The 27655-nt window shown below is 37.8% G+C and overlaps 1 protein-coding gene and 1 long non-coding RNA gene across 2 annotated transcripts in view; one reads left to right on the forward strand and one right to left on the reverse strand.

The window, feature by feature from the left end:
• Positions 1-27655, forward strand: part of LOC128642779 (multidrug and toxin extrusion protein 1-like) — a 585931-nt gene that overhangs the window by 492227 nt on the left and 66049 nt on the right. The window lies entirely within an intron of this gene.
• LOC128642780 (uncharacterized) overlaps positions 9619-27655 on the reverse strand; it is a 78871-nt gene continuing 60834 nt past the window's right edge. The window contains exon 3 of the long non-coding RNA XR_008399707.1: positions 9619-9994. This is a non-coding gene — a long non-coding RNA (uncharacterized LOC128642780). The remainder of the gene's footprint in view (positions 9995-27655) is intronic.

The following is a 27655-nucleotide window of genomic DNA, read 5'->3' on the forward strand; positions in this document are numbered from 1 at the left end:
CAAGCTGCAACATAATCCTTGACATCTTTGCCCATGGAAGGCCACCAGACATGTTGTTTGAGTCTCCACAAAGTATTACGCACTCCTGGATGTCCAGACAGAACATTATCATGAGCCCGAGAAGCCAGAAATTGTCTAGATAAAGCGTCTGCTTTCGTATTCTTAGAACCAGGAATATAAGAGAGGACAAAATTAAATCTGGAGAAGAACAGAGCCAATCGGGCTTGACGTGAGTTGAGGCGTTTGACAGTATGAAGATACAGAAGATTCTTATGATCTGTGAGAATAAGAAATGGTTGAACAGTGCCTTCAAGCAGATGTCTCCATTCTTCCAAAGCCATTTTAATAGCTAACAGTTCTTTGTTACCAACGTCATAATTCAGTTCGGAAGTATTGAACTTCTTGGAGAAAAATCCCACAGGAAGAATCTTGCTAGAAACAGGATTTCGCTGAGATAGTACTGCCCCAGCAGCAATCAGAGAAGCATCCACTTCAAGAATGAATTGGAGAGTCGGAACAGGATGGCAAAGAATGGGAGCCGAAGTAAATGCAGACTTCAGAGATTCAAATGCCTGTAAGGCTTGATCAGACCAATGCTTGCAATCCTGACCCTTTTTAGTAAGAGCTGTAAGGGGTGCCGAGATGTTAGCAAAATCTTTTATGAACTTACGATAGTAATTGGCAAACCCCAGGAACCTTTGAAGAGATTTTAATGAAGTAGGTCTAGGCCAATCTAGAATAGCCGACAGTTTGTCAGAATCCATCTTGAATCCAGACGGAGAAATAATGTAACCCAGGAAAGGAATAGATTATTGATGAAAAGAACACTTTTCAAGCTTGGCAAAGAGAGAATTTTCACGTAATCTCTGGAGTACTAGTGTAACATGATGAACGTGATCCTGTAAAGTCCGGGAATAAATCAGAATATCATCAAGATAGATAATAATGAATTGATTAAAGGGACACTGTACCCAAAAATTTTCTTTTGTGATTCAGATAGAGCATGCAATTTTAAGCAACTTTCTAATTTACTCCTATTAGCAATTTTTCTTCGTTCTCTTGCTATCTTTATATGAAAAAGAAGGAATCTAAGCTTTTTCTTGGTTCAGCACTATGGACAGCAGTTTTTGATTGGTGGATGAATTTATCCACCAGTCAGCAAGGACAACCTAGGTTGTTCACCAAAAATGGGCCGGCATCTAAACTTACATTCTTGCATTTCAAATAAAGATACCAAGAGAATAAAGAACATTTGATAATAGGAGTAAATTAGAAAGTTGCTTAAAATTGCATGCTCTATCTGAATCACAAAAGAAAATTTTTGGGTACAGTGTCCCTTTAAGATAGTCTCTGAATATTTCATTAACAAAATCTTGAAAAACTGCAGGGGCATTGCATAACCCAAAAGGCATAACTAAATATTCATAGTGTCCAAACCTAGTGTTGAAGGCAGTTTTCCACTCGTCCCCTTTACGAATCCTGACCAAATTATATGCCCCACGAAGATCCAATTTGGTAAAGATGGAAGCACCCTGGAGACGATCAAATAATTCGGGAATGAGAGGGAGTGGATAACAATTCTTGATTGTAATTTGATTAAGAGCTCGATAATCAATGCAAGGACGAAGACCTCCATCTTTTTTTTCCACAAAGAAAAACCCTGCCCATACTGGAGAAGAAGAAGGGCCGATAAAACCTCGGACCAAATTATCCTTGATATATTCCTCAAGTGAAACATTTTCTTGACGAGAAAGTGGGTAAGTTTTACCCTTAGGTAGAGGTGCTCCTGGTAATAGGTCAATGGGACAATCAAAGGTCCGGTGTGGAGGTAATACTTCAGCATCTTTTTTAGAAAAGACATCACAAAAAGAATGATAATGTTCAGGCAAGGAATCAGGAATGTCCAAAACTACCACAACTGTACTAGAAGTTTTGGGAGTATTCCGTAGACACTGTTTGAAACAAGAAGATCCCCAAGCAACAAGCTCTCCTTTAGACCAGGAAAAAACTGGATCATGTAGTTGAAGCCAAGGAAGTCCCAAAATGAGAGGAAACTGTGGGGAAGAGATGATGTCAAAACAAATGGTTTCGGAATGAAGTACTCCTACAGACATGAGAAGTGGTATGGTAGAATATCGAATGAAACCAGAACCTAAGGGTTGACCACTGACAGTAGTGACCTTAATTACTTGGCTCTTGGAAAGCAAAGGAATATGAAAAGCATTGACAAACTCCGAATCCATAAACATTCCTGCAGCTCCAGAATCGATGAGTGCTTGAGCCTGAAATTTGGTGTTGCCAAAGCGGACAGTAACTGGAACAAACAGCTTGGGATTGAGGGTAGAAAAAGATCTTTGGCTTAACTCAGTCCCTCTTTCTGGAGTTAAGCCCTGGCTTTTACTGGACGAGTTGGACAATCTTTTAACATATGCCCCTTAATACCGCAGTAAAGACATAGTCCTAGATTACGCCTTCTGAGACGTTCAGCTTCGGATAATTTGATTGCACCAACCTCCATGGGTTCACTTGACTCAGAGATGGAAGTATTTGGAGTAGGAAGGTTTGGTGAATGAGGCATAGGACGGAAGGAAGATCTGATAAAGGATCTTCTGTTACGGTCACGTTCATGGAGACGCTCAGAGTAACGAGCATCAAGCTTGATACATAAGTTGATAAGTTCTTCTAGAGAATCAGGAAGATCCCTATAAACCAATTCATCTTTCAAACGATCACAAAGACCTTTACGAAATGCAGCACGCAGGGCCCCATGATTCCACATAGTTTCAGCAGCTAAAGTCCAGAATTCTATAGCGTATTGTGCTACAGAAAGAGATCCCTGTCTTAAATCTAAAAGTCCTGCTTCAGCAGCCGCTGATCTACCAGGTTTATCAAACACAGAAGAAAATATGGATACAAAAGTGTCAATATCATGGAGCAAAGGATCATCCGTTTCCAACAGTGGAGAAACCCAAGCCAAGGCTTTACCCCTCATAAGAGAAGTTAAAAAGGTGATCTTGGAGGAAGAGGAAAAAAAAATCTGTGGATTATTTCTGAAGTGAAGGCGGCACTGATTAAGAAATCCTCGACAGTCTTCAGGATTGCTGTCATATTTATCCGGTAGTGGAATTCTGGGGATAAATTGTTCTGCAGGTTGTGGCGGATTAAATGCAGGGTTAGAACTGGCCGCAGGAACAACAGGTGTTGCCGAGACTTGAGAAGGTGGAGAAAGATTATGCAAAAGAGCAGTAATTTGATCTAATTTAGAATCCAGGGATTGCAGGTGTGCAGAGTGGGTTCCAAGAAGCTGTCCCTGTAGAGCCACAGCCCTGGATAACTCACCAGGGTCCATTATTTGGCCTGTTTGTAATGTCAGGATAGGTAAAGTCCAGAGTTAGACCCAAATGCTAAAATGAGGTTAACCCTAGCACAGTGAGTATATACCAGGACCTGACCCTGCGACAGCTATAGTATGATATACTCACAGTAATAGACTGAAAGATGGCACAGCAGGGTCAGGAGAAGAAACTTTGTGTAGATAGGGTTAATCAATAGAGTAATCAAGCAAGCAATGTCCAGCAACGTGTAATCAGGCAGGTATAGGTTAACCAATAGAATAGTCAGGCAAGCAATGTCCAGCAACGTGTAATCAAGCAGGTAAAGGTTAACCAATAGAGTAATCAAACAAGCAATGTCCAGCAACGTGTAATCAGGCAGGTAGGGGTTAACCAGTAGAGTAATCAAGCAAGCAATGTCCAGCAACGTGTAATCAGGCAGGTAAGGGGTAACCACTAGAGTAATCAAGCAAGCAATGTCCACCAACGTGTAATCAGGCAGATAGGGATTAACCAGTAGAGTAATCAAGCAAGCAATGTCCAGCAACGTGTAATCAGGCAGGTAGGGGTTAACCAGTAGAGTAATCAAGCAAGCAATGTCCAGCAACGTGTAATCAGGCAGGTAGGGGTTAACCAATAGAATAGTCAGGTAAGCAGTGTCCAGCAACGTGTAATCAGGCAGGTAAGGGTTAACCAATAGAATAGTCAGGTAAGCAGTATCCAGCAACGTGTAATCAGGCAGGTAGGGGTTAACCAATAGAATAGTCAGGTAAGCAGTGTCCAGCAACATGTAATCAGGCAGGTAGGGGTTAACCAATAGATTAGTCAGGTAAGCAATGTCCAGCAACGTAATATCAGGCAGGTAGGGGTTCAGGGTTCAGAATTCAGTAGGCACAGGTTCAGAATATCACAACGAGTGAAAACAAACAGGCCCGGAATAAGAAGGCCTCCTGACGTCAGCAGAAGGGGCCGACAGGAACAGGGTTGCTAAGCAACCAAGAAAGCGCTACCGCGCTGACACAGAGGGAGAAGGAAGCGATCAGCAGCTGAGCGATCGCGACAATTGATCTATGTAATCTATGGATCTATCTATCAAATCTATCAATCTCGTGGCCGGACTGTTTTGTGACAGCAACTTGTGTTTTGGCCAAATTTGAAGTAGGAGGACAGACCAAGCATCTTCTTCCATCTCCCTGTTCCGAAAATCAAGGCCACATAGACCTCCCCCAATAGGGGGAGTAACAGGTATTAAACTGCTAAGAATAGTACTACTTAGTGCTTAACACACCACGGGTCCCAGACAGCATGTTTTATTGTTATACTCTGTCAGGGAAATTATATAACTATCAATCGTATGAATCAAATATATATTGCATCTATTGATCTCTGTAATTCGTATCGATCAAATGTATATTGCATCTTTTGATCTATGTAATTCGTACCTATCAAATGTATATTGCATCTTTTGATCCATGTAATTTGTATCTATCAAATGTATATTGCATCTTTTGATCTATGTAATTTGTATCTATCAAATGTATATTGCATCTTTTGATCTATGTTATTCGTACCTATCAAATGTATATTGCATCTATTGATCTATGTAATCTATGGATCTATCTATCAAATCTATCGATCTCGTGGCCGGACTGTTTTGTGACAGCAACTTGTGTTTCGGACAAATTTGAAGTAGGAGGACAGACCAAGCATCTTCTTCCATCTCCCTTTTCCGAAAATCAAGGCCATATAGACCTCCCCCGATAGGGTGAGTAACAGGTATTAAACGATCAAATGTATATTGCATCTCTTGATCTATGTAATTCATACCTATCAAATGTATATTGCATCTTTTGATCTGCCTTGCTGCTCCTTTCAGGCAGGCCAGCTCTTTGCATAGAGGCCCACAGACTCTGTAACAGATCTCTCTTGCAGGGAGAGGTGCAGCCAGAATGCAGGGTCAGAACCTCTGCAACTGGTATACTCGATCGTGCAAAAGGAAGTAACCTTACCATGGGTGTCAGACAACATATTTTATTGTTATACTCTGTCAGGGAAATTATACAACTATCAATCGTATCAATCAAATATATATTGCATCGATTGATCTCTGTAATTCATATTGATCAAATGTATATTGCATCTTTTGATCTATGTTATTCGTACCTATCAATTGTATATTGCATCTTTTGATCTGCCTTGCTGCTCCTTTCAGGCAGGCCAGCACTTTGCATAGAGGCCCACAGACTCTGTAACAGATCTCTCTTGCAGGGAGAGGTGCAGCCAGAATGCAGGGTAAGAACCTCTGCAACTGGTATACTCGATTGTGCAAAAGGAAGTAACCTGGTTACCATGGGTGTTAGACAACATGTTTTATTGTTATACTCTGTCAGGGAAATTATATAACTATCAATCGTATCAATCAAATATATATTGCACCTATTGATCTCTGTAATTCGTATCGATCAAATGTGTATTGCATCTTTTGATCTATGTAATTCGTACCTATCAAATGTATATTGCATCTTTTGATCTGCCTTGCTGCTCCTTTCAGGCAGGCCAGCTCTTTGCATAGAGGCCCACAGACTCTGTAACAGATCTCTCTTGCAGGGAGAGGTGCAGCCAGAATGCAGGGTCAGAACCTCTGCAACTGGTATACTCAATTGTGCAAAAGCAAGTAACCTTACCATGGGTCGCAGCTGCATGTTTTATTGTTATACTCTGTCAGGGAAATTATATAACTATCAATTGTATCAATCAAATATATATTGCATCTATTGATCTCTGTAATTCGTATCGATCAAATGTATATTGCATCTTTTGATCTATGTTATTCGTACCTATCAAATGTATATTGCATCTTTTGATCTGCCTTGCTGCTCCTTTCAGGCAGGCCAGCTCTTTGCATAGAGGCCCACAGACTCTGTAACAGATCTCTCTTGCAAGGAGAGGTGCAGCCAGAATGCAGGGTCAGAACCTCTGCAACTGGTATACTCGATTGTGCAAAAGGAAGTAACCTTACCATGGGTCCGAGACAGCATGTTTTATTGTTATACTCTGTCAGGGAAATTATATAACTATCAATCGTATCAATCAAATATATATTGCATCTATTGATCTCTGTAATTCGTATCGATCAAATGTATATTGCATCTTTTGATCTATGTTATTCGTACCTATCAAATGTATATTGCATCTTTTGATCTGCCTTGCTGCTCCTTTCATACAGGCCAGCTCTTTGCATAGAGGCCCACAGACTCTGTAACAGATCTCTCTTGCAAGGAGAGGTGCAGCCAGAATGCAGGGTCAGAACCTCTGCAACTGGTATACTCGATTGTGCAAAAGGAAGTAACCATACCATGGGTCTCAGCCCGCATGTTTTATTGTTATACTCTGTCAGGGAAATTATATAACTATCAATCGTATCAATCAAATATATATTGTATCTATTGATCTCTGTAATTCGTATCGATCAAATGTATATTGCATCTTTTGATCTATGTAATTCATACCTATCAAATGTATATTGCATCTTTTGATCTGCCTTTCTGCTCCTTTCAGGCAGGCCAGCTCTTTGCATAGAGGCCCACAGACTCTGTAACAGATCTCTCTTGCAGGGAGAGGTGCAGCCAGAATGCAGGGTCAGAACCTCTGCAACTGGTATACTCGATTGTGCAAAAGGAAGTAACCATACCATGGGTCCGAGACAGCATGTTTTATTGTTATACTCTGTCAGGGAAATTATATAACTATCAATCGTATCAATCAAATATATATTGCATCTATTGATCTCTGTAATTCGTATCGATCAAATGTATATTGCATCTTTTGATCGATGTAATTCGTATCTATCAAATGTATATTGCATCTTTTGATCGATGTAATTCGTATCTATCAAATGTATATTGCATCTTTTGATCTATGTAATTCATATCTATCAAATGTATATTGCATATTTTGATCTATGTAATTCGTATCTATCAAATGTATATTGCATCTTTTGATCCATGTAATTCGTATCTATCAAATGTATATTGCATCTTTTGATCCATGTAATTTGTATCTATCAAATGTATATTGCATCTTTTGATCTATGTAATTCATATCTATCAAATGTATATTGCATCTTTTGATCTATGTAATTCGTATCTATCAAATGTATATTGCATCTTTTGATCTATGTAATTTGTATCTATCAAATGTATATTGCATCTTTTGATCTATGTAATTCGTATCTATCAAATGTATATTGCATCTTTTGATCTATGTAATTTGTATCTATCAAATGTATATTGCATCTTTTGATCCATGTAATTCGTATCTATCAAATGTATATTGCATCTTTTGATCCATGTAATTTGTATCTATCAAATGTATATTGCATCTTTTGATCTATGTAATTCATATCTATCAAATGTATATTGCATCTTTTGATCTATGTAATTCGTATCTATCAAATGTATATTGCATCTTTTGATCTATGTAATTTGTATCTATCAAATGTATATTGCATCTTTTGATCTATGTAATTCGTATCTATCAAATGTATATTGCATCTTTTGATCTGCCTTGCTGCTCCTTTCAGGCAGGCCAGCTCTTTGCATAGAGGCCCACGGACTCTGTAACAGATCTCTCTTGCAGGGAGAGGTGCAGCCAGAATGCAGGGTCAGAACCTCTGCAACTGGTATACTCGATTGTGCAAAAGGAAGTAACCTTACCATGGGTCGCAGCCGCATGTTTTATTGTTATACTCTGTCAGGGAAATTATATAACTATCAATCGTATCAATCAAATATATATTGCATCTATTGATCTCTGTAATTCGTATCGATCAAATGTATATTGCATCTTTTGATCTATGTTATTCGTACCTATCAAATGTGTATTGCATCTTTTGATCTGCCTTGCTACTCCTTTCAGGCAGGCCAGCTCTTTGCATAGAGACCCACAGACTCTGTAACAGATCTCTCTTGCAGGGAGAGGTGCAGCCAGAATGCAGGGTCAGAACCTCTGCAACTGGTATACTTGATTGTGCAAAAGGAAGTAACCTTACCATGGGTCCCAGGCCACATGTCTTATTGTTATACTCTGTCAGGGAAATTATATAACTATCAATCGTATCAATCAAATATATATTGCATCTATTGATCTCTGTAATTCGTATCAATCAAATGTATATTGCATCTTTTGATCTATGTTATTCATATCTATCAAATGTATATTGCATCTTTTGATCCATGTAATTTGTATCTTTCAAATGTATATTGCATCTTTTGATCTATGTAATTCATATCTATCAAATGTATATTGCATCTTTTGATCTATGTAATTCGTATCTATCAAATGTATATTGCATCTTTTGATCTATGTAATTCGTATCTATCAAATGTATATTGCATCTTTTGATCTGCCTTGCTGCTCCTTTCAGGCAGGCCAGCTCTTTGCATAGAGGCCCACAGACTCTGTAACAGATCTCTCTTGCAGGGAGAGGTGCAGCCAGAATGCAGGGTCAGAACCTCTGCAACTGGTATACTCGATTATGCAAAAGGAAGTAACCTTACCATGGGTTCCAGACCGCACGTTTTTGTAATTCTCTGTCTGGGAAATTATATATCTTTCAAATTAGCTATTTATCTATCAAATGTATATTGCATCTATTGATCTATGCAATTAGTATCTATCAAATATATATTGCATCTATTGATCTATGCAATTGGTATCTATCAAATGTATATTGCATCTATTGATCTATGCAATTCGTATCTATCAAATGTATATTGCATGTATTGATCTATGGAATTCATATCTATCAAATGTATATTTCATCTATTGATCTATGTAATTCATATCTATCAAATGTATATTGCATCTTTTGATCTATGCAATTTGTATCTATCAAATGTATATTGCATCTATTGATGTAATTCGTATCTATCAAATGTATATTGCATCTTTTGATCCATGTAATTCGTATCTATCAAATGTATATTGCATCTTTTGATCTATGTAATTCGTATCTATCAAATGTATATTGCATCTTTTGATCTATGTAATTGGTATCTAGCAAATGTATATTGCATCTATTGATCTATGTAATCTATGTATCTATCAAATCTATCAATCTCGTGGTTGTGCAAATGGACTGTTTGCGGTTGTTTGCGGTGCGTTAAACGGGGAGTTTGGTCTGTCACTGTGAAGCGGGCATAACCCTTACACTACCTGATCGATACAACATCATACCTGATGTTTTAAAGCACGTTATTCAAAACAATTTAGGAATGTTAGGTGATTTAGGTGATTTATGACCTTTATGGCTTAAACCTAGACTCTGCATCAACTATGTAATTTTCCATGGGAGTTTTGCCAAAGGATCCCCCTCCGGCATGCCACAGTCCAGGTGTTAGTCCCCTTGAAACAACTTTTCCATCACTATTGCGGCCAGAAAGAGTCCCTGTGGGTTTTAAAATTCGCCTGTCCATTGAAGTCAATTGCGGTTCGCCCGGTTCGCGAACATTTGCCGAAGTTCGCGTTCGCCAACGCAAAATTTTAGGTTCTCGACATCACTAATCGAAATAGGCTCAGTAGATGAAGATTGGTGGATGCACAGAGATGCCTTATGTGATTGGCTCAACCATGTCCATTGAAATTTCTTCTGTTAAGGATATCTAAATCAAAAGATAAATTGAGTTACATTTTAAAGTCTAAACATTTTTTCTCTCTCCGGATCATTTTTTGAAATTATTGAGAAGTTCATACAAACACAAGATCGAGGTTTATTTACTAATAACAAACAAACGTGTAGTTTAACATTTATAAACAGATTTTCCAAGTTACGGACATTAGGACCAGAAATTGTGCATTTCAGAAATGTTGCGTGGGAAACGTATCTTGCAACACGAGATTCGCATCTTTACACATTCTAGTCTAATGTCACGCAATAGCACACAATCGATGTGCATTATAAATGCATTTAATAGAGCAATGTCAATACTTCACAATAAGTCACAAAATTGATTTAATGAACAATAAATACATACAATGTTAAATTTGTATTAATCCAACGTATTTGTATTAAAGAAACCGAACGATATTAAACCGAGAAATGTCTACAACATTTAATAATGTGACAGTATTAGATTTTTACGAGAATTGAAACATTAATATTTAATGGATCACGTATATTAAATCTGCGTCATACATATCCGCATGACAGGCCCAAGAGTTACAAATAAGTCTACATGAAAAATGTATTAACAGCACCACCAGGAGGAATGTGTATCGAAGTTACTAAGATATGAAACATTAAGGAACAGCCAATCAGAGTTCATCACACAAACATAACTTGAGTCTGGATGCTCTCACAGACATGATAACAATATTTTAAAATTTTATCCAATCAGATGTACAGATAACATAGTGCATCGCATGTTTACCTCACCATATAAAAGTCCATTACACGTTGCTATCTTTGTCAGTTCTCTAATGCCTGCTGGCAGTTTATATTATTATTATTATTATTATAATATATTTATTGGACAACCTAGTAGGCATGACACCTCCCAGGTTCGCCAAGCAGGAGAGTGCTGCACTGGTCCACGCTGTCCAGAAGTTTTATCCGCAGCTGTTTGGGAACCAGAAGAGAACGACAGATGCACATGTTAAGAAGGCCCTCTGGGAGTCAATCACCAATAAGGTTCAATTGGTGAAGGGCATCCAGAGGAGCCAGGATCAGATCATGCGGAGGTTCGGAGATATGAGGTTGCATCTGCAAAAAAAAAGTGGGCCTCATAAGGGAGTGGGTACAAGCCCAGAAAAGAGATGGAAAGAAAGTTGATCCAGAACGGAAACTCTACCTACTCCCTTATGAGGTCACTTTATGCGACCTCTTCAGTCTCCGGGTCCCCAAAGGATTTCGATCCTCTCCATCCTCGGCCTCTTCTTCTTCCCTCACAGCTGCTGGATCCAAAACTCAGGACCCGGGGGCCAGTGCAGCTGCTTCTCCGTCCGGTGGCCTGGGAGAAGTTGAAATGGAGACTGAACAAGGTAAATATCCTACTTTATGTAATATATTAATATTTGATTAGACTTTTAAGAAATGTGTAGATAGCCATATATTCAACCTATATAGATCTCACAACATACGCTACATATGATGTTCAGATATCTGATTTTAGATTCGTCACACATGAAATAGGAGTGATGTTTCTTGTGCTCTCCAGAATATGCGTCACAGAGTAAAAATGGAATTGCGCATCCGTGAAATCCCTAGCATCCGTCATTTCATACATTGACTCTTGAATCATAACCCAGTTATAAATATTATTTTTTATTGTTCAATATTAACAAATATACGATTTCCATCTCGTAATACACCCAATTGAAAATATATCATAAGTTTTTATGAAATGATACTCATCACACTACTATATCCAAATTAATTCTGATTCACGGATGCGCAATTCAGCATAGAATCATTGCGCAATGATCATGAAAGATAGAATTGCGCACACACGTAAACATGTGTTTGCTGTAACTGGCATCGCTTTCCACATGTTGGTCAAATGTATACGTTAATTAGTATATATGTGAAGAATACAGTATCCTTATTTCCAATCGTCTACATTATAAAAAATATATTAGCAAGATTAAAAGAATAAACAATGAAATATAGATATCAATTGATGATAATGCAACAAGACAACAAATGAATTAAAGCTACAGTCAACAACATAAAGTTTTGAAAATAAGAATACAGGATCGATTTATTGAGACATTAATTGAGGAAACAATTAACTCATGTGAATAAAAATAGATTATTAGTTTGTCAATGTAAATGTATTTTAAACTTTTTTATCTACATGTCCTGATTTGTATTAATGATATCCAATCCTCATTGAAAATTTTACAGATATGGATGTTGGTGCTGGACCCTCAGGCCAGGGTTTGTCAGACTATGGTATGTCTCATTTTAATTGCAATTTGTCTTAGAAACATGGACATAACATTACATAACATAATACATTCACATTTATCAATATCTATATGGATACTCTAATTATCTTTTCTGGTTATTTAAAATTAAGAATAAAAAATCAAAATTTTGATTACATTGTAGTACAAATCAGAAATTATGTCAATTTGAAGATATCGCTTCTATTCTTGATATCTTCATTTTACTGTTAGCTTAGTTTCATGGCAAATTTATATTCTCCCCCTGTGTATTGCTTGTCATTGTTTTTATATATTTTGACAACAATCACACATTTTTGCATATGTTAATATTTTAAAAATATACATTACATACATTTTTGGGTTGTTATCATTTAAGGGACATGAAAAACAAAATTTAAAATCACGGATTTAGACACGTGATTTTCACAAATATTTAAACATCACAGGCTGGATTTTATTGACAAATGAATCCAATAACACATTTTGCGCTTCATGTCCCTTTAAGAGAGGATAATTAAAGAATCTTGATGATATCCTTAAATTACAGTTTTTATTGTTATTGCATGCTCAATACCATTCATTACATCAACATCTGTAGGCAAAAATTCCTTAACAGCAAAATTGTCAAATTAAGATATTTAAATCTTAAAGGGACACTGACCACATATTATTTCTGTTGTCATTCACATAGAGCATGCAATATTAATCAACTTTATTATTTAATCATATAATCATATTTTCAACATTCTCTTGTTATCTTAATTTGAAAAGCAAGAATGTAATTTTAGATGCAGGTCCATTTTTGGTGACCAACCTGGGTTGTTCTTGATGATTGTTGTATACCTTCAACGAGCAATATTTAATGAACCAAAAAATTTCTTAGCTGCATTAAAAACAAAACTAAACAAAAAATATATAATAGGAGTAAATGTAAAATTAAATACAACATTCATTTTATTTTAAAATCAATGTTTTAACAAAATTGATGTCAGTGTCCCTTTAATAATCAATCGATTCATTCATCATTACATTGTTTGGATGAAACAATATTGATATCTAAATGACATATTCACTCTTGGACTTACTTTATAGATAGCATACCCTAACAGCACCATGATTACATATTTTGATGAATAACTTCTGTTTTGCATTGTGATCAATATGTGTTGTGTCCTAAACAAGATTAGTGTACATTGCACAAATGGATTGATGTGACACATGGCTTGGGTTCTATTTATCACCAGTTTTTATTCCAAATGTTGTTTGTGTGTATTTGTGTATTCGTTTAAAAACATTGATCAATGGGTATATTTAGATATGCAATATAATCATATGAGATGAATTGTCTGTCTAATATAGTCAGAAATTAAACATGTTAAAGATATCTTTTTATTCAGAATAACCTTGATTCACTCATGCATTTATTCTTCAGATTAGTGCTCTATTGTTCTCATTTCTAAGTATATTATTCTTAAAAATTATGTGATTTAGTGATGTCCAAACTGTGTTCACTAATAGATATCTATATCATTCATAGATATAGTTCTTGTGGGGAGCCCTGGGGGATCCAGCACCGATGATGAAATGCCTTCAAAGCATTCTGGTACGTCCTTTGACTCATTCATATGTCATTGAAGGTGTATTTGTAATCTATATTATGATCATGATTCTGATGAAGCATTACATTTGAATAAAACATATAATTTAGTACTATGATTATATATCAAATTTATTTTAATATTGAAAGATTAATATCTCAAAGCTTCTTAGTCTACACCTTTGTTGTTCAGAAGATGGATAACATATGTTTGTTTTTATTATAAATTTGGACAACAATCATGAAGTGATACACACATGAGAACTCTCAAATGTTCCATGTACTCTTCTTTTGGGAATTTATATGAAATCCAAACACTAAAATGAAATTCTTACTCATTGAGAATAACAAATCTAATGTCATTTGTATGCTCCATCAAAATGATGTAAATCAAAACTTTGGCTCAGTATATCTTTAATGCAACATTGATGTGTGTCTTGGAGCAACAGTAACATATGTTATAATATCTGATATTAACGTGTACACAGCATGTTATGTTTTACAGATATTGATGTAACATGTAGGACAGAGGAGGAAGAGGCGGCCATGGAGTCTGATGGTATGTGAAAGCTATCTAACATGTATCCAACATGTATTATTGTTTGTAAACATTCTCATGAAGAAAATCAAAGTCTACAGCTTTGGCACTTGAAAAAGGAGTATTCCTTTTCTTTTAGAATCCACTACTGCCCCCCCTTTCCATATCATGTAGCATGAACATATGCTTGTAATATAATTTAATTTATGTCTGATTTGTAATTAATGACATCATGATGTCATATGCATATTCCATGACAAACCACAATAATCATCTTCTTATTGGGCAGGCACTCCTTGCTATACATTTGAGTGCCTATATGCATACCATATCCTTATGTCATCATTGTTTATAAATTCAAAACCACTTCTAAGAATATATAAAACATAATCATGTTGAAATGCCTTGCTTTGATTTCATGATGTATGAGATGTTAATATATGTTTTATTATATATTTCAGATGGACACTCCACTTCTGGGCATCATTCTCCCACCCCTGCCCAGGCCCCTCCCCTTGTAGAAGCCCCTTCCCAGGCCCCTCCCCTTGTAGAAGCCCCTGCCCAAGCCCCTGCCCAGACTGAAGACCCTCCCGGTCCTTCCCATTCCTCCAGGCCTGTCCCTCCCAGAACTGTCCCCATTCACCGCTCTCCCCGTATTTTGGCCCGTACAGTTCCCCGACCTGCCCAGTGCCCAACTCACCATGCCCATGAATCCCCAGCTGTACGGGCTCCCCCAGAGCGGCACCCCAGCCCTCGCTAGCCCAATCCAAGCCCTCGCCAGCATAATCCCATCCCTCCCCCTATCCCAACCTTCATTGTTCTAGGTGTCAGATCGTCCTTCCCAAGCACAGCTGTAAGTATCATTCTAAATCAACATTATAACATATTTAAAGTGACACTGAACCAAAAATATATTTTTGTTAGTGATTCAAATAGAGCATGCAATGTTAATCAACTTGATAATTTACTCCTCTTATCAATTTTTCTGAGTTCTCTTGGTCTCTTTATTTTTATGTTGAAAGGCATATAATTTTTAAAATATTGTGAACTGTGGATTTTTTTTTTTTTTGGTGGATTAATTTATCCACCAATCAGCAGGGACAACCAAGGTTGATCACCAAAAATGGTCCGAAATATAAAAATACATTATTGCATTTAAATTTAAGATACCAAGAGAATGTATTAGATTTGATAATAGGAGTAAATTAAATGTTTAAAAGATTATTCATAGTCTATCTGAATCACGAAAGAAAAAATTTGTGTTCAGTGTCCCTTTAATATCATCTCACTCCATATACCAATCACCACTACTTGTATAGAAAAATAGAAATATAACTTTTTCTTACATTATCTCTTCTGTAAACCACTGGGAGTGCAATTTCTTCTGCTTGCTGTGTTTACACAGGTTGGCCTCAAGGCCAAAACTTTAAGGATACAGTGGGGCAAAAAAGTATTTAGTCAGTCACCAATTGTGCAAGTTCTCCCACTTAAGAAGATGAGAGAGGCCTGTAATTTTCATCATAGGTATACCTCAACTATGAAAAACAAAACGTGGAAACAAATCCAGACAATCACATTGTCTGATTTGGAAAGAATTTATTTGCATATTATGGTGGAAAATAAGTATTTGGTCACCTACAAACAAGCAAGATTTCTGGCTCTCACAGACCTGTATCTTCTTCTTTAAGAGGCTCCTTTGTCCTCCACTCATTACCTGTATTAATGGCACCTATTTGAACTTGTTATTAGTATAACAGACACCTGTCCACAATCTCAAACAGTCACATTCCAAACTCCACTATGGTGAACACCAAAGAGCTGTCGAAGGACACCAGAAACAGAATTGTAGACCTGCACCAGGCTGGGAAGACTGAATCTGCAATAGGCAAGCAGCTTGTTGTGAAGAAATCAACTGTGGGAGCAATAATTATAAAATGGAAGACATACAAGACCACTGATAATCTCCCTTGATCTGGGGCTCCACGCAAGATCTCACCCCGTGGGGTCAAAATGATCACAAGAAAGGTGAGCAAACATCCCAGAACCACACGGGGGGACCAAGTGAATGACCTGCAGAGAGCTGGGAACAACGTAACAAAGGCTACCATCAGTAACACACTACGCCGCCAGGGACTCAGATCCTGCAGTGCCAGACGTGTCCTCCTGTTTATGCCAGTACATGTCTGGGCCCGTCTGAAGTATGCTAGAGAACATTTGGATGATCCAGAAGCGGATTGGGAGAATGTCCTATGGTCAGATGAAACCAAAGTAGAACTGTTTGGTAGAAACACAAATAGTCCTGTTTGGAGGAGAGAGAATGCTGAGTTGCAACCAAAGAACACCATACCTACTGTGAAGCATGGGGGTGGCAACATCATGCTTTGGGGCTGTTTCTCTGCAAAGGGAACAGGACGACTGATCTGTGTACATGAAAGAATGAATGGGGCCATGTATTGTGAGATTTTGAGTGCAAACCTCCTTCCATCAGCAAGGGCATTGAAGATGAAACATGGCTGGGTCTTTCAGCATGACAATGATCCCAAACACACCACCCGGGCAATGAAGGAGTGACTTTGTAAGAAGCATTTCAAGGTCCTGGAGTGGCCTAGCCAGTCTCCAGATCTCAACCCCATAGAAAACCTTAGGAGGGAGTTGAAAGTACGTGTTGCCCAGCGACAGCTCCAAAACATCACTGCTCTAGAGGAGATCTGCATGCAAGAATGGGCCAACATACCAGCAACAGTGTGTGACAACCTTGTGAAGACTTACAGAAAATGTTTGACCTCTGTCATTGCCAACAAAGGATATATAACAAAGTATTGAGATGAACTTTTGATATTGACCAAATATTTATTTTCCACCATAATTTGCAAATAAATTCTTTCCAAATCAGACAATGTGATTGTCTGGATTTGTTTCCACATTTTTTCTCTCATAGTTGAGGTATACCTATCATGAAAATTACAGGCCTCTCTCATCTTCTTAAGTGGGAGAACTTGCACAATTGGTGGCTGACTAAATACTTTTTTGCCCCACTGTAGGTGTGGATACCACAGGATAAATAAACTATTTAAATTTACAATGTATGGACAATGGAAATAATGTTCAAAATATTAATACACTCAAACTGGAAAAGTGGATCAGTGTAAACAAATTAAAGGGGAGAACATTTTTGAGTAAACTGTCCCTTTAATGGTTTATGTCTGAAGAACATATTTCATATGTAGATAAGCAATATTGAATATTTGATTGTAAGAATGATTTCTCTTTCTTATTCCAATGTACATTTGATCTATTTATATTATGTTGTGTAATTATCATTAATATTCTTCTATTTCTTTCTTTTAGGTTGTGACTCAACATGGCTCATGCTCGAAAGTCTATCACGTATAGAGCAGGCCATGTTGAGGAACTCGCTGTTCCTGGGAAGGATGCATGACACCATTCATACCCTGCTCCAGGTTCAGCGTTCGACTCTACACCATATAAGGAGTTTACAGTCAATGCCTGAATCTGGAGCAGAGCATGAAGAGGACAATGAAGGTGATGCCCAGTAAGTGGAGTATCTGGAGATGCTCCAAGGTCGCACTTAAGATTCTTCCGTCCACATGTTACTGTTTTGTATTTTCCTGTTGCCATTTGGCCTTTTTTTGTTTATTGTTGTGCCTGTTGCACTCTTTTACCTTGTCAAATGGCTCCAATTGGGCTGAGTTGGCTCTTGTCAACTCCCTCCAAGGACTGTGATGCACTCTTTTACCTTGTCAAATGGCTCCAATGGGGCTGTGTTGGCCCTTGTCAACTCCCTCCAAGGACTGTGATGCACTCTTTTACCTTGTCAAATGGCTCCAATGGGGCTGTGTTTGCCCTTGTCAACTCCCTCCAAGGACTGTGATGCACTCTTTTTCCTTGTCAAATGGCTCCAATGGGGCTGTGTTGGCCCTTGTCAACTCCCTCCAAGGACTGTAATGCACTCTTTTACCTTGTCAAATGGCTCCAATGGGGCTGTGTTGGCCCTTGTCAACTCCCTCCAAGGACTGTGATGCACTCTTTTACCTTGTCAAATGGCTCCAATGGAGCTGTGTTTGCCCTTGTCAACTCCCTCCAAGGACTGAGGACTGTGATGCACTCTTTTACCTTGTCAAATGGCTCCAATGGGGCTGTGTTGGCCCTTGTCAACTCCCTCCAAGGACTGTGATGCACTCTTTTACCTTGTCAAATGGCTCCAATTTTACTGATCTTTCAACATGTTTTTTGAAAACGTTGTTTATGTTTTATGACATACTAATAAAATGCATGTCATTCCACGAATATCTTTGTCCTCTTTATTCATGTCATTGATTGAAATCTATAGTTTATGTGGTTAATCCTTAAAGGGACCTGAAACCAAATAATGGTCTTTCCGGAATCATATATCTAATACAATTGTAAATGACTTTAATATTTACATCTCCAATTTAATTCTATTCATTTTCTTGATATACTTTTCCTAAAGCTTTATCTTTGCAAGATTATGATTAGCATAGTAATGAATTTATATATATATATCTATCTATCTATCTATATATATATATATATATATATATATATATATATATATATATCTTGCTGTTTGTATATATATATGTATATATATATTTTTTTTTTATTTTTTTTTTTATTTTTATTTCACATCCATGTGTTGATTTGTAAACTCTTTGTGAATTGATGCACCTTTAACAAATGATCCCAGGATTGATACAATGAGATAATCTCTGTAAAGTTTTATTTTTATGTAAGTAGTATCCTCTCTGTGAATCCTGAAAAGGTTTTTTTTGTATTTCATGTCCCTTTAAGTGATGCTGACCACAATTGTTAAGGAATGGATCTGCATTTCTAATGCGTTTTTGTCCTTTTTACATGAACAAGGACATATAATCTTATTTAAAAAAAACTCTTATTTGAATGTTGACAGCACATGTATTCAAATTTCAATTATATCTTATTGTAGTAGTGTAACCAAATCAATCACTGTGTGTAATGCGCATATGTTAGATGATTAATATCTTTCTATTAATATTTTTAAAATGTAATTATCCTCCGATATATGGCAATATGTAGGCTGACCATATTTCAACTTGAATAAGTGACACGTTTGATCAATACATGTGTCATTATTGTTATTCCAAAACAATATAAACATATCTGAAAACATCAATGACATATGTATTTATCATGTGTACCTTTTAAATGTTAAAGATGGACACCATAGCTATAGTTAAAGGGACAGTCAAGTCCCAAAAGATGATTCATGATTTAAATAGGGCATGCGATTTTAACCAACTTCCTAATTTACTTTTATCCACAATTTTGCTTTGTTCTCTTGGTATTCTTATTTGAAAGCTAAAACTAGGAGGTTCATATGCTAATTTCTTCAACCTTGAAGACTGCCTCTAATCTGAATACATTTTGACTACTATAAGGCATTAGTTCACATGTTTCATACAGATAACATTGAGCTCATGCACGTAAAGTGACCTAGGAGTGAGCATTGATTGGCTAAACTGCATGTATGTCAAAAGAACAGAAATAATGTGGCAGTCAGCAGAAGCTTAGATACAAGATAATAACAGAAGTAAAAAGTATATTAATATATAACTGTGTTTGTTGTTCAAAAATGGGTAATGTGTAATAAAGGGATTAGCTTTATTTTTAAACAACAAAATTTCTGGGGTTGACTGTCCCTTTAACATATAATATATAACACATCCTTATTTTCCGAATGCATCTCCTAGCATTAATTCTCAGTTAAAGGGACATGAAACACAATAATCAAAAGATTTTCATTTATTGTTACACTGTATTTCAAATTGCAATGTCGTACATAATCGTGTAACCTTAAAATATTGTTTTCATGTCTATTTAAACCATGCTGCTTGCTAAATAGTTTAGTTAATAATCCTCTGCTTCTAATGAAATATCTCCTTTTTTTCACTTATGGATTCTATTTCATATATCACAGTATTACGTTATCTAGCATGACATTCCTAGCTAGCAATATAGACACATACTAGTTTCTAAAATATAAATAAGTTTCTTATTGATATGCCAAGCTATCATTGTATTGGCTGACGTTTTTACTCGATCTCGGATGCGCCATGTTGCTTAAGACGTCACCTGCCAGGCTGTCCAATGAGTCCTTGTATTGGCTGATGTTTTTACGGGATCAAGGATGCACCTTTTATTGTCTGACATTTTTACCCGATCAAGGATGCGCCTTTTATTGGACGGCGTTTTTACGCGATCAAGGATGCGCCATGTTAATTAAGACGTCACATGCCAAGGTGTAAAAACCGTCTGATTGTATTACGTAGTCCCGCAATATTAGAATTTGCACGAAACCCACGTTTGTGAATGAGAAGACAAGTTTAAAACCATGGCGAGTATGGATTGTGTGAATCATGTAACATAGTTGACCCATAGCTGATAAAGAACACAACATTCTCTTTTGATGGCTGTCTGGTTGAATAAACGAATAAAAGCAAAATGTTTTCCTGCATAAGATATTTTGAGGCAAGTGCAAATCCATGAATATAGCCCATCTTGTTTAATATGTTTGTCAACAATATGTTCCTTTTTATGAATAATGACTGTGTTGTGTTTAATTTTCAACATATCGAATTCAGAAATATGCACTATTGTATTAGAATCAAGTAATCAATATGCATTTATCTTTATCATATGCTAAATATATGAGATGCCTACTTCTTCTAGATGTTATGTTGTCGTATATTTTATTAAAGGGTCATTATACACTCACTTTAAAAACACAAATATGTTTTTTATCTCTATTTATATAGTCCATTTTAAAAAAAATACATGTCTAGTTTTGCTTATGTTCAAATTACATTGCAGTCATTTTCTGACTCCTCGCCAAGCCTCAAAGTTTGATGTGAGTACCATCAGCTACCTTCTCCAGCTTGCTCCTGTTTGTGTAAAGGGTCTTTTCATATGCAAATGAAGGGGTATTGTCTTATTTTCCACTTTGAATGGGCTTTCCAGCTATCTTTTCAATATAGATAAATCGATTTTCTAAGAAAGTGTTTAAACCTTTTTCTTATGGATTTATATATCAGTATGTGGTCATCTTGTTGTTTCTAATAGTGTCTATTACATGCAGTTCTCTGAAAAAGATTGTATACTGTCCCTTTAATGCAAATGTTGATTATTGTGTCATGTATGAGTTCCACATTGGTTAATCTCCAAATATATTATTGTGAGCATACATTTGTTTATTCACTCATAAAAGGACTTGAAACCATATTCCTTGTAAAAAAAATGTCTTTCTAAAATAATTCAAACACAATAATGTCTCTTTAAGAAAATAGACTATATTTAACACGTCAATAGAAATCCTATTCCAATATTTCTTGTTTGAACAAGTACATGTAGATATACCAAAAATCACAAAAGATTAGTATATGTTAGCATATGTCATTTTTTTAAAAGGGACAGTCTTGAAAAACAATAATGATTTGCATTATGAAAAATGCATTTTTGTAAATAATTATCTCAAACGTTTGTCAAAAATGTATCATAGTTCTCTTGTTATTCTTATTTGCTAGCTAAACCTAGGAGGTTTGTGTGCTCATTTCTTAGAGCTTGAAGAGTGCATGTAATCAGAATGCATTTTGACCACTAGAGGGCATTTTGTTAGCATTTTGATATAGAAAACCTTGAGGTCATACAGCATATTTACCCTCGATTGATCATTGATTGTCTAAAAAGTTGTTCTGTCAGAATAACATAAATAAGTAGTCATTTTTCATAGGCATAGATACAAGGGTAATCACGTAAGTCACACATGTATTTCTCCATGTTTTTGTTTCAAACTTGATAATGCGTAATACAGTGTTTTCTTTGTAAACAATAATGTTCTGACTGTCCCTTTAAGCTGTGTTATTGGCATTCAAACAGTAATATGCCATCATTTATTATTGTAATGGTCATTTTGTTTGAGATTAGGGAAACAGTTTGGACATCACAGAAACCAATCAATATCATGAACAAGGATAGGTGTCCACACACTTATAACCCACACTCTGCAAACAATCTGCCTCCATGGACCCGGTCCCACAGAAGCAGATTATATACAGAGTGTGGTCCACAAGTGTATGAAAACCACATCATCACATACCTATCCATTACATATTAAATAAATACAAAACAAACATATCTCAAAAAATACTTACTTCCTCTTCCTTCCCCTCTTCCCACGAGACTGAGGCTCTGGGGGGGCAACTGCCCCCTCCGACGAGTTCTCATCGGAGATGTTGTGGGAAGAGGGGAAGGAGGAGTACTGGGATGACCAAGCTGAGGAGGAGATGGAGGAGTACCAAGATGAGGAGGAGATGGAGGAGTACCAAGATGAGATGGCTCAGCTGCTGTGGCCCAGCAGCAGATGGCCCAGCAGCAGATGGCCCAGCATGCGCCTCCCAGAAGAAATTAAACATATCTTCGAGAATCTGCACAATCCGGTTTTGTCCTTGTTCAACTCTTGCAAGGACCTGTATAATTTCTCTTTGTCCTTCTCGAATGGCACTAAGATCTTCTGTCATCTGACTTCGAGTTTGGATATTATCCATCCGGGAGGCACGCATCTGTTCGATGAAATCAAGCAACACCTGCACCTCGGCTATCTCCTCCTGTTGTGCACGGTGGCCTGCTGGTGCTTGAGGGGCCTCTTCTTCTGCTTCAGGGGCCTCTTCTTCTGCTTCCGGGGGGGGCCTCTTCTTCTGCTTCAGGGGGGGCCTCTTCCATTTCTCTCAGAGCTGGCGATTCATCCCCACCACTCTCATACCTGGGAAAAGGAGGAGCCTGTAGTTGCTGTGCTGCCTCCTTCCCAGACTCTGTATATTGCAAAAAGAAAGAAATGTATATATTAGCATATTTCCAAATAAAGATGTAAATGCTTTTGCTTACAATAGAATTACAAATGCAGCCTCATTAATCCACTTTGAAATCTAACAATTAATACGATTTCCGCATTTTCCAAACCGTGTTTGTGATATCTATCTGGTCAATCTGAATGTTTTTGCGTTTGTTTTCAGTCTGTTTAAATGCACACCTGTAGCCTAGATAGTAATGTAATCGCAAGGTAATTGTGAATGCGTTTACGTAATAATGTGTTAAACAGCGTAATAGCATTAACCATATCCTTAAATACATTCTTTATTTTGAATGTTAATAGATTCTTAAATGAGCTTACCGTCAGATGAGAGTGGCAGGTTCACGGTATCGATTCCTCCGATCCCGACTATGGCCACCTCGGAGATGCTGGGACGCAACATTTCCTCCCATCGGGAGTACTCAATGGTCAGTGCAGGCCCGCCACCGGTCCCTGTGGCATGTTGGTACTCCCTGGTTATTTTTCTTTTCAGCTCCATCTTACAGTCCCGGTAGCGATGTTTAATAGAGTCCATATCTCTGTTATGGCCCCCACTGCATTAACTGCATCCATTATCTCCCTCCAGAGCTTCCTCTTGTCACTCTGGGTGGTCTTCTGAGCCTGCAGCCTCTTATAACTGCCCATATACACCTCTATGAGGGCCTCCTTCTCCTCCATAGTAAACCTCGCCTCCCTAGTCGCCTTGGCCTTCCCCTGTGATGGTGCCCTCTGTTTCCCGGACTGTGAAGCCCTACTCTGTCTGCCACTGGGCCCAGCCACTTGTTTATCTTGAACCAAGAGGCTGGGTCCACCCATCGCTTCCTCCCCCGCTTCCTGCCCCCCTTCCTGTCCTGTTCCTCTCCCCCCTCTCCCTCTCCTCCCCCCTCTCCCTCTCCCCTGACTAATCTCCTGCCTGCCCTCCTCTTCCATCTCTTCCCTAAACTAAGCCCTAACTACTCCAACAAAAAGTGACTGTGCACAAATGAAAGGGGGTCAAAATAAAGAAATAAAAAGACAAAACAAGTGCTCAAAGTGTGAAAGGGATATAAATAAAAGAGGGTAAGGAATATTTAACCAACCAAAATGTATAAGAAGACTAAAAGGAGGATATGTAAACTAAATGTAACTAGGGGATGGGATTAGAGGGAATAGGGTAAAGGATTAGAGGGAATAGGGTATGGGATTACAGGAAATGGGGTAGGGAGTGTAGTATGAGAGGGTATGTAGTATGGAGTGTATGTAGGGTTATTGATAAGTGTATGTATGTATTGAATGTGTTTGCGTGTAAATATGTTACATATACAGAAAAAGCACTCGCACACTCACCCAAACCAACTGTCGCTCACTAACGCTCTCTTACTAACTCACGCTCCCACTAACTCACGCTCCCACTAACTCATGCTCCCACTAACTCACGCTCCCACTAACTCCCGCTACCACTAACTCACGCTACCACTAACTCACACTACCACTAACTCACACTACCACTAACTCACACTACCACTAACTCACACTACCACTAACCCGCACAATAACACTAACTCACTCTCTCACACTAACACTAACTCACAATAAGGCACTAAATCTCTCTCTAATCTCCAAAAACCCACCAGCAACACAGTCAAAGAAGCTATGCTTGTGTGGTGCTTATATAGCCTATGTAAATGTTTAATGATGTACCTGTTTGCCTTGTAAATTGTGTTCAGGTGTGCTTTGTTAGTAATTAGTATGCGTACAATGTGTATTAGTTGTGTGAATTTGCGCATGTTCATTTTGAGTTAGTATTTGTGGAATGTGTAGAATGCGATGATGTCATAGTGATCGTTTTCTATAACATTGTCCAATAGTATTATCTGTAAATGTTAATTGGTGATGGTGTCGTATTTGTGAAGTGTTGTATATGTATGTTTGCCCTAATATTTCGTAATGTTGAATGCGAGTATTTAGCTTGTGTATGAGTGTGCATTTATTTTTCATTGTTGTTATTTTATGTATTTCCGTATCGTAAGGTATATGTGTATTCCTCGTTTAGTGCAATTTTTTTTATTTTCACCGCTTATGAATGTGCAATGCGTGTGTGCTATGTTTTGTGATTGTTGTTATGACATTTGCAGTGTGTTTTTGTTGTGCGTTATGTGGTATACGTCATATGACCGAGCAGTGCGTATTTCTCGCGAGATTGAGTGTTAGGTGAAAAATGTGTATTTGTTTGATTTATCATTGATCTCTATGGGAGACTGTCTAACGCGGGCGTGATTATGCGTATAAAATAGACGTGTTAGGAGTCGCGTTAGAAGGTTGTTTTTAAACTCTAAATACCAGCGTTAAAAACAAAGTGCGTTAGAAAAAAAAGACGGGTAGCTAAGGCACCCCTTCTAACGCAAAACTCTAAATCTAGGCGTTAGTTTTCTTGACAAATGTGCAAGTTACTCAGTGACTGCACGGAGAGCATTCAACTATATTTTGCGCATGGTCCGCCAACCAATTGGTGGTTGTTGCTTTAGTGAATTCACTCTGGACTAAAAGGTCCTTAAGGTTTTTTGCTCTGCTTGCAGTCATCAGAGGGTAATTGCCTACATGTTCAGAGATAGTATCATCATTTGAGAGCAAGTACCAATTTTTGTTTAGAATGGTTTTTAATTTTTCGCAGTGAGAATTATACTTAGTTATACAGTGGGGCAAAAAAAGGATTTAGTCAGCCACCAATTGTGCAAGTTCTCCCACTTAAGAAGATGAGAGAGGCCTGTAATTTTCATCATAGGTATACCTCAACTATGAGAGACAAAATGTGGAAACAAATCCAGACAATCACATTGTCTGATTTGGAAAGAATTTATTTGCATATTATGGTGGAAAATAAGTATTTGGTCACCTACAAACAAGCAAGATTTCTGGCTCTCACAGACCTGTATCTTTTTCTTTAAGAGGCTCCTCTGTCCTCCACTCACTACCTGTATTAATGGCACGTGTTTGAAATTGTTATCAGTATAACACAACCTCAAACAGTCACACTCCAAACTCCACTATGGTGAAGACCAAAGAGCTGTCGAAGGACACCAGAAACAAAATTGTAGACCTGCACCAGGCTGGGAAGACTGAATCTGCAATAGGCAAGCAGCTTGGTGTGAAGAAATCAACTGTGGGAGCAATAATTAGAAAATGGAAGACATACAAGACCACTGATAATCTCCCTTGATCTGGGGCTCCATGCAAGATCTCACCCCGTGGGGTCAAAATGATCACAAGAACGGTGAGCAAACATCCCAGAATCACACGGGGGGACCTAGTGAATGACCTGCAGAGAGCTGGGACCAACGTAACAAAGGCTACCATCAGTAACACACTACGCCGCCATGGACTCAGATCCTGCAGTGCCAGACGTGTCCCCCTGCTTAAACCAGTACATGTCAGGTATGAAGTATGCTAGAGAGCATTTGGATGATCCAGAAGCAGATTGGGAGAATGTCATATGGTCAGATGAAACCAAAGTAGAACTATTTGGTAGAAACACAACTCGTCGTGTTTGGAGGAGAGAGAATGCTGAGTTGCAACCAAAGAACACCATACCTACTGTGAAGCATGGGGGTGGCAACATCATGCTTTGGGGCTGTTTCTCTGCAAAGGGAACAGGACGACTGATCCGTGTACATGGAAGAATGAATGGGGCCATGTATCGTGAGATTTTGAGTGCAAACCTCCTTCCATCAGCAAGGGCATTGAAGATGAAACGTGGCTGGGTCATTCAGCATGACAATGATCCCAAACACACCGCCCGGGCAACGAAGGAGTGGCTTCGTAAGAAGCATTTCAAGGTCCTGGAGGGGCCTAGCCAGTCTCCAGATCTCAACCCCATAGAAAACCTTTGGAGGGAGTTGAAAGTCTGTGTTGCCCAGCGACAGCCCTAAAATATCACTGCTCTAGAGGAGATCTGCATGCAGGAATGGGCCAACATACCAGCAACAGTGTGTGACAACCTTGTGAAGACTTACAGAAAACGTTTGACCTCTGTCATTGCCAACAAAGGATATAATACAAAGTATTGAGATGAACTTTTGATATTGACCAAATACTTATCTTCCACCATAATTTGCAAATAAATTCTTTCCAAATCAGACAATGTGATTGTCTGGATTTGTTTCCACATTTTTTCTCTCATAGCTGAGGTATACCTATGATGAAAATTACAGGCCTCTCTCATCTTCTTAAGTGGGAGAACTTGCACAATTGGTGGCTGACTAAATACTTTTTTTCCCCACTGTAAATCTTATTTTGGTATCATCTTTATGCTTTTACTTTACTCTCTTTGGCCATAAGTA

This window comes from Bombina bombina, chromosome 12 (assembly GCF_027579735.1).
Source record: "Bombina bombina isolate aBomBom1 chromosome 12, aBomBom1.pri, whole genome shotgun sequence".
NCBI classification, from domain to species: Eukaryota; Metazoa; Chordata; class Amphibia; order Anura; family Bombinatoridae; genus Bombina; species Bombina bombina.